The following is a 12,896-nucleotide window of genomic DNA, read 5'->3' on the forward strand; positions in this document are numbered from 1 at the left end:
TGTGACACCAACCAGCAGCTACCGTATTAGCAGGTAGGGAAAATACATGAATAAGAGGGAACTAGCTCCACCTAAAGTTTCTGCTATACTGAATTGAGACGTTAATCCCTTACCATCATGCTTGGGCATCACATTTACCCCTTCCCAGTCTTGGCAACCCTAAGTGTTCAAAATAATTACTCGTGCCCCAAAAGTGATGAGTCTGGCTTAAAAATCATGAGATCTTAAAATAAATACATGTGGGTTCTTTTTATTTGCCATCTGGTTTCTGAGCCTTTACAGTGCACTTGGGTCACATTTACCAACTTTTCTTTGCAACCGTGAGGGCTAGAAACTAGAGCTGGTCTTTAAATGGAATTTCCGTTCCCCAAGAAATTCTGACATTTGTTTGTGTCACAAATTGGGATGAAAAGTCAAAATTTTTACCTTTGTTTAACCCCCTCTTCCCTCCAAAGTTTACTGTTAATATTAATATTCATCATGATAGTTTTGTTTATGTTGTACTTGGGGCTGCCCTCTTACTAGTGCATGATGCCGGCTTCTTTCCATGTATAGTACACACCTGTATGTGTTGTATTCCTGGCACCCACAACACAACAACTGTGCTTTGCTTCACAGCTCCTCCTCCTCCTGCTTCAAGGCTGGGGGGTGTCCTTGATTAACACACCTTTAAATTCCTAAAGACAATGCAGAAAAACTGTCCTGGAGTCAATGTCTCATTTTAAACAGACTTGTTTTATTTAGAAAACTTTTCTAAAAAAGCAACTGAGAAATATCCATACTAAAACCATCCCAGTACTCCTGCCTTTGGAGCCACCCAACCACGTCATGCATACACTCCATCCACCTGCACTGTGGCTTCTACACTGAAACCAGAGACGGGCTGCATGTGAGAGAAATTCTGTGTGAAGCACGCACAATAGTATTTGGATAAATATTTTTTTAAGTCAGTGGAGCAGGAGGACTGGAGCATGGCTCTGCCACTTCCCAGGTGAGTGTGCTAACTAGTGGGCTACAGCATCAATCTCTTTCCCCAACACCCTTTGTCTGTTTTGTCCACCTTATGTGGCCTGTCTGACCCTCATTCTGTAAGCTGTCTGCCACAGGGCTCACTGATTCTTTCATTATTTACTCCAAAGTGGAACAGCTTCAGCAGGAGACATTGAAGAAGCCTCACATAAGAATATCTCATACCTCTCAGATAGCAAATCCCTTCTCCCCCTCAGAAGGAGGATCTTGAACCAGGGCTCTCCCACATCCAGGTGAGTACTCTAATCACTAGGGTAAAAGTTATGAGAGATACTTCTCCTTCCCCAACTTCTTGCTAAAACAGTGTAGGTGCTTAACACAAAGAGAGGGTTTGCAGCTGAGAATCCCAAGCAGAGAGAGGCATTCCCTACAGCCAGGATTTAGGTACACCTCTCAGAGAGAAGGGTGGGGCTGAGCACACACCCCTCACCTTGGCAGCTCCCACTAGCTATTTTAGGCAAGGAACTACCTAGCATGCTGGCTTTTGTGAATCCCATTCTGAAGTGACTTTCTCTCCCCATTCATTGTATAGGGAGCCAAGGCACTTAAATCAGGCTTTGTGAATTGCAATGATTTTCTAGGTGCCTAACAGTTAGGTGTGGCAATGCTGAGCCTACATTTCTTTGTGAATCTAGCCCAAGGAGTTCAATCTATTTAATTAATCAAAACAAACAAAAAGGTGAGGGGTGATTTGATCACAGTCTGTGAGTACCTACATGGGGAACAGACATTTGATAAAAGAAGGCTCTTCAGTTCCTTAAGGCTTGGCTACACTCGGGACTTCCCAGCGCTGCCGTGGCAGCGCTGTGAAGTGCAAGTGTAGTCGCGCCACCAGCACTGCAAGAGAGCTCTTGCAGCGCTGTATATACTTCACCTCTCTGAGGGGAATAGCTTGCAGCGCTGCGAGTGAGCGTGCAGCGCTGCAGGCACTGATTACACTGGTGCTTTACAGCGCTGCACTTAGCGGGGTGTTTTTTCACACCACTGAGCACAGCAAGTTGCAATTTTTTAATGCTAAGGGTAATTATCCATTGGAACAAGTAACCAAGAGTTGTGGTAGATTCTCCATCACTGATAATTTTAAAATCAAGATTGGGTGTTTTTTCTAAGATATATGCTTTAGTTCAATCACAGCTATTGCAGCTGAAGAAGGAATTAGTTCAGGGAATTCCTATGGCCTGTATTATGCAGGAGATCAGACAAGGTGATCACAATGGTCATTACTTGCCTTAATCCCACTGAAGTGATAGAATAGAGGTTCATATCATGAGTAAAGGGTATCAGAATCTGGCCCTGATTGAATGAATAAACTGTAGATGGAGGCTATTTCAATGAGGTGGCAAACAGGTGAACCCACAAAAAATGGACAGTTCATACCTCCCCCAGCTTCTTGCTAAAACAGTGTAGGTGCTTAGCACCAAAAATTGCTGGAAGAGGTGCTTGAAATCAGCTGCTTTCTAGAGGTTTTATGGATCAGGTAGGAGGGGCCAGTGCAAGAGAACCATGGAGGTTTTCCAGCAACAAGGGGGAGATGGTGTGAGACACTTTTGCCAGGAGCAAGTCCTGACCCACTAGAAACCCTGACAAGCCCAAATCTGTGGACTCCCCCCATCAGATACAGAAGTTAATTTGCCACACACACATTTTGTAAATTAACTATTAACACTTCTCTAGTTTTAATAATTCAAGAAAACCCCTTACCAACAAATAAAGCCACTATAGTAGTAGTAATTTAAACAAGTGTTTAATACAAGAAAATTTAGCAATTACTAAGAGCTGGCTTCACTGAACAACAGTCATTATTGACAGCTAACTCACATGGGGAGGAGTGTTTTTAGAGAGAGGAAGGTGTTGATATTTCATAGAAATAGAAGGGTGGCATTTTTAATGTATTTGAGGAACACATCATGGTCCACAAGACCCTCCAGAGATCAGGATGAGAAAGAATGGCTTCATTTCAAGCAACAATGCCTCCTTCTGGCCAATGTACAAAATGTGGTGGTGTTTTTTTAGTGGAATCCAGAAGGGACATCTTACACAACCATTCTTATTTAGATGGATGATGAAATGAATTGAAGGTGACCAGGGTAAAGTCAGAGGTGGGTAAATGTGGATTGTGGGAAAGAATAGAGGGGATCATCAGTGAGAATTCAAGAAGGTGGTAGAGGAATGCTGTGGAAATTAGTTGGGTATGTTTTTCCTATACTGAAAGGATTAAGGCTCCTCCGAAAATCCCACTCTAAGAGCTAGGTATCCAATTCCCATTGAATTTGAATGGGACTCAGAAAATTCCCATTCTAATTCAATGGGAGTTGGGTGCCTAATTCCCTTAGGCACCTTTGAAAATCCTAGCCTACATGTACTTGCAGCCAGCACTCTCTGTATGCTCAGGAACAGTTTGTAAAGTCCTTTACAAGGAGCATAGGTCAAAGGAATGTGAAGGACTAAAACCAACCCTCTTCATGCTCTGATGGTAGAAGTCATTATGTGGATGATTCAGAGAAAGCAGAAAAGCCCCTCCTCCTGGTGCCATCAGCTGTACAGCACCACAGGGTCAGAGAGGAGCTTGTAGTGGATAAGAAAGTAGGGGTAGCACTGGAAGTTGTCAAAGGCCACGTACACCTGGGGCTTGGTCACACTATTGACACAAGAGTCATAGAGTTGCCCACCAGGCTCCTGTTCTGGGGGCCGGCGATAATGTGCTCTCCCAGCCACAGTCTTGCCCACCAAAACCTTGGCCAGGAACATGTAGCGCATCCCACCTTTCTTTGCACGGGAGTATCTGTTTGAATAGTCTGCTCTTAATGAGAAATAAATGCCCTGGCCAAAAATAGGGCTGTGCTGTTCTGGGAGGAACTGGCTGAAGTTTGTCTTGCAAATGGGCTCCACACTTCTGGCTGAGGTTCCAAAGAAGAGGTGCTTCTCCAGGTGTTGTTTCTCAAGCTTTGTTCTTCCCCAAGTCATGAATTTTTTCCGGCTGAATTGGGATCAAAGAAGAAACAGAAGAAGGTTAGAGTCTCTGCCCTGAGGGGATGATGCTGAAGTTCCACAGGGAGACCATGAAGAGTAATCTCTCCCATCCATCCCTCAACTCTTACTTATGCAAAAGATAAGTAGCACAATCTTGAATTCCAGGGAACTAGGGTTCAGTCTCTTGCTTTCCAACTGAGAATTCAGAAGCACTCAAATAAACATCTACCCACAAAATCCATGCCTTAACACACTAATTAAGCCATCATGGATGGATACATGCAACAATACACACTCATAGATGACTGCACCATCCAGTAATGCACAACTGTTCACTCACCAAATCAATATGCACAATTTATACGTACAGCAGGGCACTAGGATTCACCCAGTGCAGAGATAAGCACACTCTGGTGTAGATGAAGCAACCAATTAATGCACAAGGAAATACCTATTAATGAACAAATTTGTTTGCTTTAGTGCACTGGGACCCACAGTTCAAAGCAATAGTAGTAAGATTTTTGCTGTGAGTCTCTGAGCGTAGCAGGAACCAAAGACTAGAGGACTGATAATAGTATTCCTATTCACAAGGAAAGAAAGATGGTCCAGTGCTTAGGGTACTAGTCTCAGACTGTGGACTTGCTCTGCCACGTACTTCCTGTATGATGTTGGAGAAATCATTTAGGCCAAGATCCACAAAGGTAATTAGGCCCCTACCTTCCACTGAAATCAATGGCAGCTAAGAAACTAAATATCTTTGTGGATCAGGGCCTCAGTTCCCCATCTACAAAATGTGAATAATAGCACTTGACTGCCTCACAGGGATGTTGTGAGGATAAATACATTAAAAATAGTGATGTGCTCAAATACTGTGGTGATGGGGACCACATAAGTATCTGGGAAGCTGGGACACTCTATTAACACAATGGGTTCTGTGGCGCTAGCGCTGGGATTCACACTCCTATCCTTTGATGGCATTGGCATTCACAGTCCCTGCCTCTGTGTGTAGGAGCCACACCCTATAGCTCCACATTCATATTCCCAACCTCTGAGGATGGTGGGATGCTTCACCCTGGGCACCAGCACTGCAATTCACACTCCAAGGCTGTTGTCTCTAACTACATCCACTTCTCTTTTTACTTGGTATATCTTTGCCAGAGATCTTCATTCCGGATCCTGTAAATTGCCAGCACCAGGACCTCATCCTCTGGAAGAGACTAGTGGAAGAGAACACAAGTAGAGCGGTATGCAGCTTCTGATGGCATCACCTCCATTTGCAGGAAAGCCTGATCAACAGTTGGCTGTGGAATCCAAGCAGCAGGGTATGGACCATAGTAACCATCCATGGGATCTTCCCCAGGGATGTCATGAGTAGGACAGGAGGGTATACTGGCTTTACTTGGTATCATCCTAAGGAGATAACGAGAGGGGAACATTTATTTTCCTACATGCTGTTGAAATGCCTGTAGGAGCATTGTTGCCAGTAGAGTCACGTACTGCAGGTATGGCATCATACTGAGGAGTGATCGGTAGGAAGGCCGGCGCTGGATGTGGCGAACGTATCCCCGTTCCATGTTATGTTGCACAAACCTCTTCAAATCCACGCTGTAGTGCTTGCCCCGGAGCTCGAAGTTGTGCAATTCCTTGTCCTCCTCAAAGGCAGAGAGGAGATCACTGAAGATGGGCTGAGCTCAGAGAGAATAAGAGGGTGGGGATATGATGTTAGGATAAACAGGATAAAGGGAAAAATCAGGTATGCCTCCACTGTGCTCCCTCAATAGCACTCTAGCATTTCATTGGAGAAATGCCACCCCATGCTTTCTGGGAGTTTGAGGGCAGTCAGTCTGCATACAGATGCTCAGTCTCTCTTCACCTACTTGCTTCTCCTTTAGTCATGGCTCTCTCCTATTATCATCATTCCTTTGCTTTTGCTACATTCCCCAACACTTTCAAATCTGTCTTCGTCCATCCCCTTCTTAGGATATGTCTGCACTACAAGTGCTACAGCGGCACATCTATGGTGCTGCCGCAACCCCGCTGCAGTGTAGACACTTGTTACAGCAAAGAAGGCGTTTTCTGTCACTGTAGTAAATCCACCCCCTTGAGAGCAGAATTGTTCTGTCAACTATCGGTGTCTACACCAGGGCTTAGGCTGGCTTCACTAAGTCTCTCAGGGGGGTGTATTTTTAACACCTCCTGGGTGATGTAACTAGGTCAACCTACGTTTTAGGCATAGACCAAGATTTACACAACATTCTCTTGGCCCTCACACTCCAACCTCTGCCCTGTTTCTAACCTTCCCTTTCTCAGCAAACTGCTGAAGAAATCAGCACTCATCTCTCCAACCATCTCTTCGGCCATGTCTACACTACCACTTATCTCGGCAAAACTTATGTTGCTCAGGGGTGTGAAAAAAGCATCCCCCCAAGTGACATAAGTTTCGCCGGCATAGTGTACACAGCGCTATGTCAGCGAAAGAGTTTCTCCCGCCAACATAGCTACCCCCCACTCATTGGGGATGGTTTAATTACATCGACGGGAGAGCTCTCTCCTGTTGGCATAGAGCAGCTACACAAGAGATCTTACAGCAGCACAGTTGCAATGGTACAGCTGTGCCGCTGTAAGCTCTCTAGTGTAGACATGGCCTTATTCAAGAACATCTTTGTCTATTTTTTATCTGGGCTTCCCTCTGGCCAGAGCAGAGGAGCAGCTCCTCTCTAGGCAGCAAAAAAACCCACCCACCCTCCAAAACACCCGAATTTCTGCTGCCTATGCTTTCATCAGCCGTATTGTCAGAGCAACATTTAACATTGTAGAACTGTATTCTCTGCTATGCAGACATCTCTGGTTCCCTCCTGTCATGGTTCCACTCCTATCCATGGAGCTGTGCTCTTGCTCTCTCACTGATGACAGCTACTCCTTTGTGCCATGGCCCCTTATGCCCGGAATCCCACCAGCCTTAGTTCTCAGCCCACTGCTCTCTCCTATCTGCCGTCGGCTCTTCCAGTCTCCCTCTCTACAGTGAGAGGGTTGTTGTACCCCTGACCCTTGCTTTGAAAACAGTGAGGCCATGGTTAGAAAAAAACCCAGTATAAATATGATTTAAAAATTATTGGGGGAGAAAAGATTTAGGGGTTTCTGGAAGCTCTCCTCCGCTAGCTAATGTAAACCCAGTCCCTGGGCTCTGAGAAGGAGCCCCCTTAGGAATCCCTCAGGAAGAGGCCACAGTGAGAAGCTCCTCAGCAGCTCTGGAGAAGGAGGTGCCTGTACCAGCCCCTTGCTCCTTCCTCCATAACAATAGCAGGAGGTAGGGCAGGACAGCATCAAGCACTCCTCACCCTGAATATCCTGCATTAATAAGGTCAGGACCAGCACTAATGTCTCTTCCCCCTGATACTCAGCAAGAAGAGAGGGAGCAGGTGAGCAGGCACTCCCAGAGATTGATGAGCAGGAGGTGTGGGAGTAGCAGGGGCTGGGAACAGCCCTCCTTCACACCATTTATGTGCTAGTCCAGGTGTATGTGGGACACATGGGACAAGCACCCTACAACTGTTACAGCTGCTGAAGGGTAAAGGGAAGGAGAAGGAAGTCAGCAGCTTTGGGAATGACAGCAATATAACAATATAGCAATATCCTGGCCTCCTGGATCATGGCTTTCCTGCCCATCCTCCCACCCCCCCACTGAAGAGGCAGGGTCTACTTGCACAGCCCTTTGATCTACCAAAAGAAAGGAGGGGAAGTGAAGGCAATGTCTGCCGAGCCCCTGGCTATGGGGCTTTGTAGGGGTGCATGTAATCTGGGTCTAGCAGCAGCCAGTCTGTAAAAGGACAGCTTTGTGTCTCTCTGTTTTGGGTTCTTTTTTGTTATCATTCTGAATTCTAAGAAATAAAGTGTTTGATTGCAACCTTCCAGAAAGAGTATTTATGCTTTTATCTAACTTCTCTATGTGTATGCCACGAACTCTTGGCCTCTTCAGTCTCACCAGAGTCAACACAACAGCTTTCTCTTCTGCAGCTCCTGGTGGCTGGATGAGCCTTTCTGCAGTTACTCCCCTCACCGATCCTGTGTAATTGCATTTATCGCAGTGGAGCATTATTTGAGGAGACAGCTCACATGAAAGACAGTAGCCAGAACATCATACCATGAGGTCTCATCCTCTTTCCCTCACCTCCTCGTATTTTATCCATTTATCACCATTTTTCCAAAACACTGCCCACTGTGTGGGGAAATGGGGGTTCTGCTGTGGATCGCAGGTGTTGGAAAGACGCCTTGCTTTGTCATAGGTCTCAGAGGTTATCACTTCCAAGGAAGTCAGGACAAGTTTCCCAGAAGAATTATTGCTATGAGAAAAAATAAATAAATACATAGTTATAAGCATGTGTACTGCTGGGAGAGTGAGCCTGCGGTAGCGGCGATCTCCCTAAGGCAGTACTCCTCCACCATCCCCTATAATGCCCTCCCCTGGGAGAGACAGGGACTGGAGAAACTATGTATTCCTCACGGCCAGTGCCACCATTCTGTTCAGCACCTCCAGCTAAGAGTGGCTAGCATTGGAGCATAGCTGGGAGCTCTCCACAGCCGGAGCTCCTTCACCATTCCCTAGAGTTCCTCCAGTAAGGGAAGACTCAACCTGTGCTAGAACAACTAGAAATCTGCCCCATTCCCTTCCTTGTCTCCTACTGTACAAGGCTAGGACCTGTGTTGAAGTGATCTCACTGCAGCTAGTTCTCTTGTGCTGTTCTTTACAGTACCTCCTGCTGGGAAATGCTGGGGCTGGAATTTTTCCATCACTTACTTGTCCAAAAAATGAGCATGACTTTTGTTAACATTGCAGTAAAGATTTTCCAGGTGCCGCTGAGCTGAGTCACTCAAACTCTGCCAGGCTTTGTTGTCGCTACGCCTTAACTGCCAGTGGTAAGGATAGCGAGTGTGGTGGAGTGGGCAGCCAGCTCCTTCAGGACAGTTTCCTAGGAGGAAGTGATCACAGATTCTGATCCCATCTGCCTGATGGATATGGAACTGGGCCCCATCTTCACTGGCTAAGTGCTCTGGAGACCTCCTCTCATGCTGTAAATCCATTGAGAAGACAATGCTATTTGTGTTCTTAGGAACTGGTTTCCCACTGGCTGAAGAAGCTCTCAGATCTCAAGGGCAGTGGAGTTGTAAAGAGCAGTTCAGTTCTTTGGAGGAACCCAACTCCTGGGAGAAAAATGGGGAAATTTAGTGAGGCAGAAAGCTGGCCGGAATGCAGAGCTTCCTACATAGGACAACTTTCTTTAGTGCTTCTCAATCCAGGCACATTGGACCACGTCTTCAAAAGTATTTAGATGCCATTGAAATCAACGGGACTTAGGCACTTAAATACCTTTGAGGATCCGTGACAGATCCCACAATAACTGGGCACTTGTCTTTGGCATTTTCTGCCCTCCCCAGCTGTAGCCCATGCCCCCAGGACTTTCTCCCCAATGGCAAACCTTTCCTACTATGTGAGTCTCATAGATAGCCACTCCTTGCCCTTCCTCACATAGCTATCATCTCCTGCAAAATAAAACCAGCAGCTGGTGCAGTAAAGGGGAGTAAGATACTCCTCTGATTCTTTTGTGCTTGCTCTCTCTAGACTCTCCCACCACCTAGAGATTCCCGCCCAGATTTACATGCAGTGTCTTTGTCTCTAGTTTCTTCTTCTCACTTTCTCCTTTGCTCCAGTGGGAAGTGGATTCCAGACTTTCGGAGGAACCCAACTCCTGGAGGCATGAAACTGTTCTGTGTGCGGATCCCTCGGGCTAGATTCTGGGCTGTGCCTCCAGAGAGGTGTTGTACAGAAAGCATAGTTATAGGGAATGGAATGGCCCTCAGCATAAAGTACAGGAATCCTAGCAGCTGCTATAATTTACCCCAACAATCCTGGAGCCCAGAATCCTCAAACCCCTCCCACTTCCAGCACAGCCCCTTCATCGAAGCCTGCACTAGGAGAATGGTCCCTGGTCTATCAAGGTCACTATACACGGCCTTAAGGGAATACAGTGGTCAGGGTGGGGACCAAAATCTGGACCCTAGTCCTCAACACCCTTACACCTGTTACAGAGCCCCTTCCCCGGGCTTCATGCCTTACAAACAAACACTGCTCTTCTCAAGGGATCATCCTCTCCTGAGCTTTACCTCTCGCAGTGGGATCCAAGCTCTACCCTGGCCTGACATCCCCTTTCCCCACCCCCACCCCACGTTTCTGAGGGTAAGTGGGAAATTCCCACCCCCAGGCAGTGGGGTTGGGGGGAGAAGTTAATTTCGTCGGTCTCCAGTCCCTCTCTGAGATTCTTTGATCCTCCCCACTAACTCCTGGGGCCAGCTGGTTTGGGAGAGTTACACGCTGACCAACCCAGGGCTCAGCCCCCTCCTCTCTCTGCCTCTGGAATAAACCAGGCGTTAAACCCTCATGGCAGTTGAACAGTCACCCCTGGCATTCCAGGCTCATCCCCAGGGCAGGGATACTTGTCAATCCAGTTTGCACAGCTGGGTGTAGACTACCCCTATGTTTCATGCCACTCCAATCTGCATACAGCGACCGGCAAAGCCCCTATCCAAGAGTCAACCTGTTTCCCTCCAACTCACTCATTCCTTCCACAATGGGACTCCTGTAACTTTGTTGTAAGCTCCTTGCAGTAGGGACTGTCTTCCTATGTGCTTTCACAGCACCTCCCACAATCGGTCCCTAATCCCGATTGGGTCCTTTGGGAATGACAGCAATATAACAAGAGAGACAAGATGGGTGAGGTAATGTTTTCTTGGAACAACTTCTATTGCTGAAAGAGACAAGCTTTTGAGCTTACACAGAGCTTCTTCACGTCTAATGAAGCCAGACTTGAAGAAGAGCTCTGTGTAAGACTGAAGGCTTGTCTCTCTCTCTCCAACAAAAGGTGGTCCTATAAAAGATATTACCTCACCCACCTTGTCTTTCTAATGTCCTGGGACCAACATAGCTACAACCCTGCAGACAGCAATATAACAATGCATATGCACACATAAACTACCCCACTAGGAGCCTGTTCACCTAGGTGTCATTCTAACTCATATTCCCATTGCTGTCCCAACAGGACTCATTTCCCTTTGTTTTACCACATAGCAGATGGGTTCACCTACAGTTTTTCCACAGTAACAGCCGCTATCCCTGGTGCCTAGAACTCTCCCCCCCCCCTTATTACTGGAGTGCCCATTCATCCTCCCCCAGCAGTGCTGGAGTCTCCACCCTGCCCACTCCCATTGAAGGTGTCCATCTTCCTTCCTCCAGGCCTGAGAGATACCATAAGCAGGCCAGAGCCAACCAGGTATTGAGTATCAGAGGTGCTGAGAGCATCAGATCATGAAAGAAAAATAATTATATTGGTATAAAAATTATTTAGAAAGTAATTACTAAGAAAAGAGTGGATTTTTAAACAGGAATTTATTTTAAAGCGATCACAGAACAGCTGTCTTCACAAATTCACCCAGACCACGAAATGAAGGCGTTTAGGACAGATTTTCAAAGGCACACTTAGGGTATGTCTACACAACGCACAGAAGTGAGCCTCCCAGGCCGGGTCGACAGCCCACTCAATCCCTAGGCTTCAGAGTCCCAGCCTGACCTGCAAAGTCAAAGCAATGTCTACACAGCTATTGCCCCCTAGCCCAAGTCTGACAACCCAGGATGGGAGGCTCACTTCTGCAGGCTGTGTAAACATATTTAGGTGCCTAATTCCCAGTGGAAGTCAATGGGAAGTAGGCCAGGATCAAAATGTCATATCATCTTTTAAAAATCTCCCCCTGCATCTTATATGTAGGCAAACAGTGCAATGAGGAAGTTTATCTTGTATCAAGGCAAACAGTAAAATGAAGACATTAACTATTGGCATGTGAAATCTCCTCTGAACATTCTACTAGGTTTTTTGTTGTTGTTTTAAAAGACAGACAACACAAAATAATTAATCTTTTGACCAAGTGAAGTTATAAACAAAAAAGAAAGAAAAACAAGTCATGTTTAAAGATAGTCAGAATTTTTTGAGCAAATTTATATCAAAGTTATTTTTTCAAATATTCTTTTGAAATATTACATTTAAAAAATTCAAAGCAAACATTAAATAAAAAGTGTAACCTGTTGGTAACCTGTTGGTTGCTCTTTGAAGTATTTTTCCCACAGTTTGTTTTGTTTTTATTGAAATGCCAGGTTTGATTGGTCAGCTCAGACACATGGTGATATTATATCAAAATCAAAACTTTCATTTTTGAAAGTATCCCAAGTCAAAGCTGAAAAATGTTGCTTAGAAAAATATTCTGAGAAAAAAAATCAGAACATGAAAAAGTCAAACTGTTGTGAAACACAAGACAGAACGCACTTTCAACTATGCCCAAAGTTTCTAACTATTTTTTTCCTATTTTTGACCCATTTTAATCATATTGCCCTCAGCCACAGTCCAGATGGTTTGCTTTTGGTATGTATTCCATTAATGAAGCAGAAAGTACCTACATTACAATTTCATTTGCCCTTCGCGGAAGTAAGTCGTACAAAATAACTTTATTAAACACAACCCTGTGTCCAAGTGACTTCACATGATCAAACCCCAAGGATACATCATCCTTTGTTACTGAATGACAGAAGAGTGATATGAAGGGAGCCTTTTGCACTTATTGGTCAAGACACTTCTCCTGGAAGAACACAGGAAGAGGGCCAATCGATATCTTCCATGTGGTATCATCAACAAGAGCCACTACACATGGACCCTCATTATTTCTCTCTTTTCTTAAGTCCTCAATGTTAATACACCAAGATGAAGTGAAGCTCCACTGGTGCTTCAGTGTGACAGCTCCCACCACGAACCATAACTGGAGCTGAGACACGGACACCTGAACAGTCCATTTTCGATGTT

At 45.6% G+C, this 12,896-nt stretch overlaps 2 pseudogenes; one reads left to right on the plus strand and one right to left on the minus strand.

Moving 5' to 3' along the window:
• The window catches only part of LOC128842824 (zinc finger protein 394-like), a 22,078-nt pseudogene extending 16,835 nt beyond the window's left edge, over positions 1-5,243 (plus strand).
• LOC128842818 (protein mono-ADP-ribosyltransferase TIPARP-like) lies at positions 1,981-9,078 on the minus strand (annotated as a pseudogene).
• Positions 9,079-12,896: the final 3,818 nt, after the last annotated feature.

Source organism: Malaclemys terrapin, chromosome 1 (genome assembly GCF_027887155.1).
Source record: "Malaclemys terrapin pileata isolate rMalTer1 chromosome 1, rMalTer1.hap1, whole genome shotgun sequence".
Lineage (NCBI taxonomy): Eukaryota > Metazoa > Chordata > Testudines > Emydidae > Malaclemys > Malaclemys terrapin.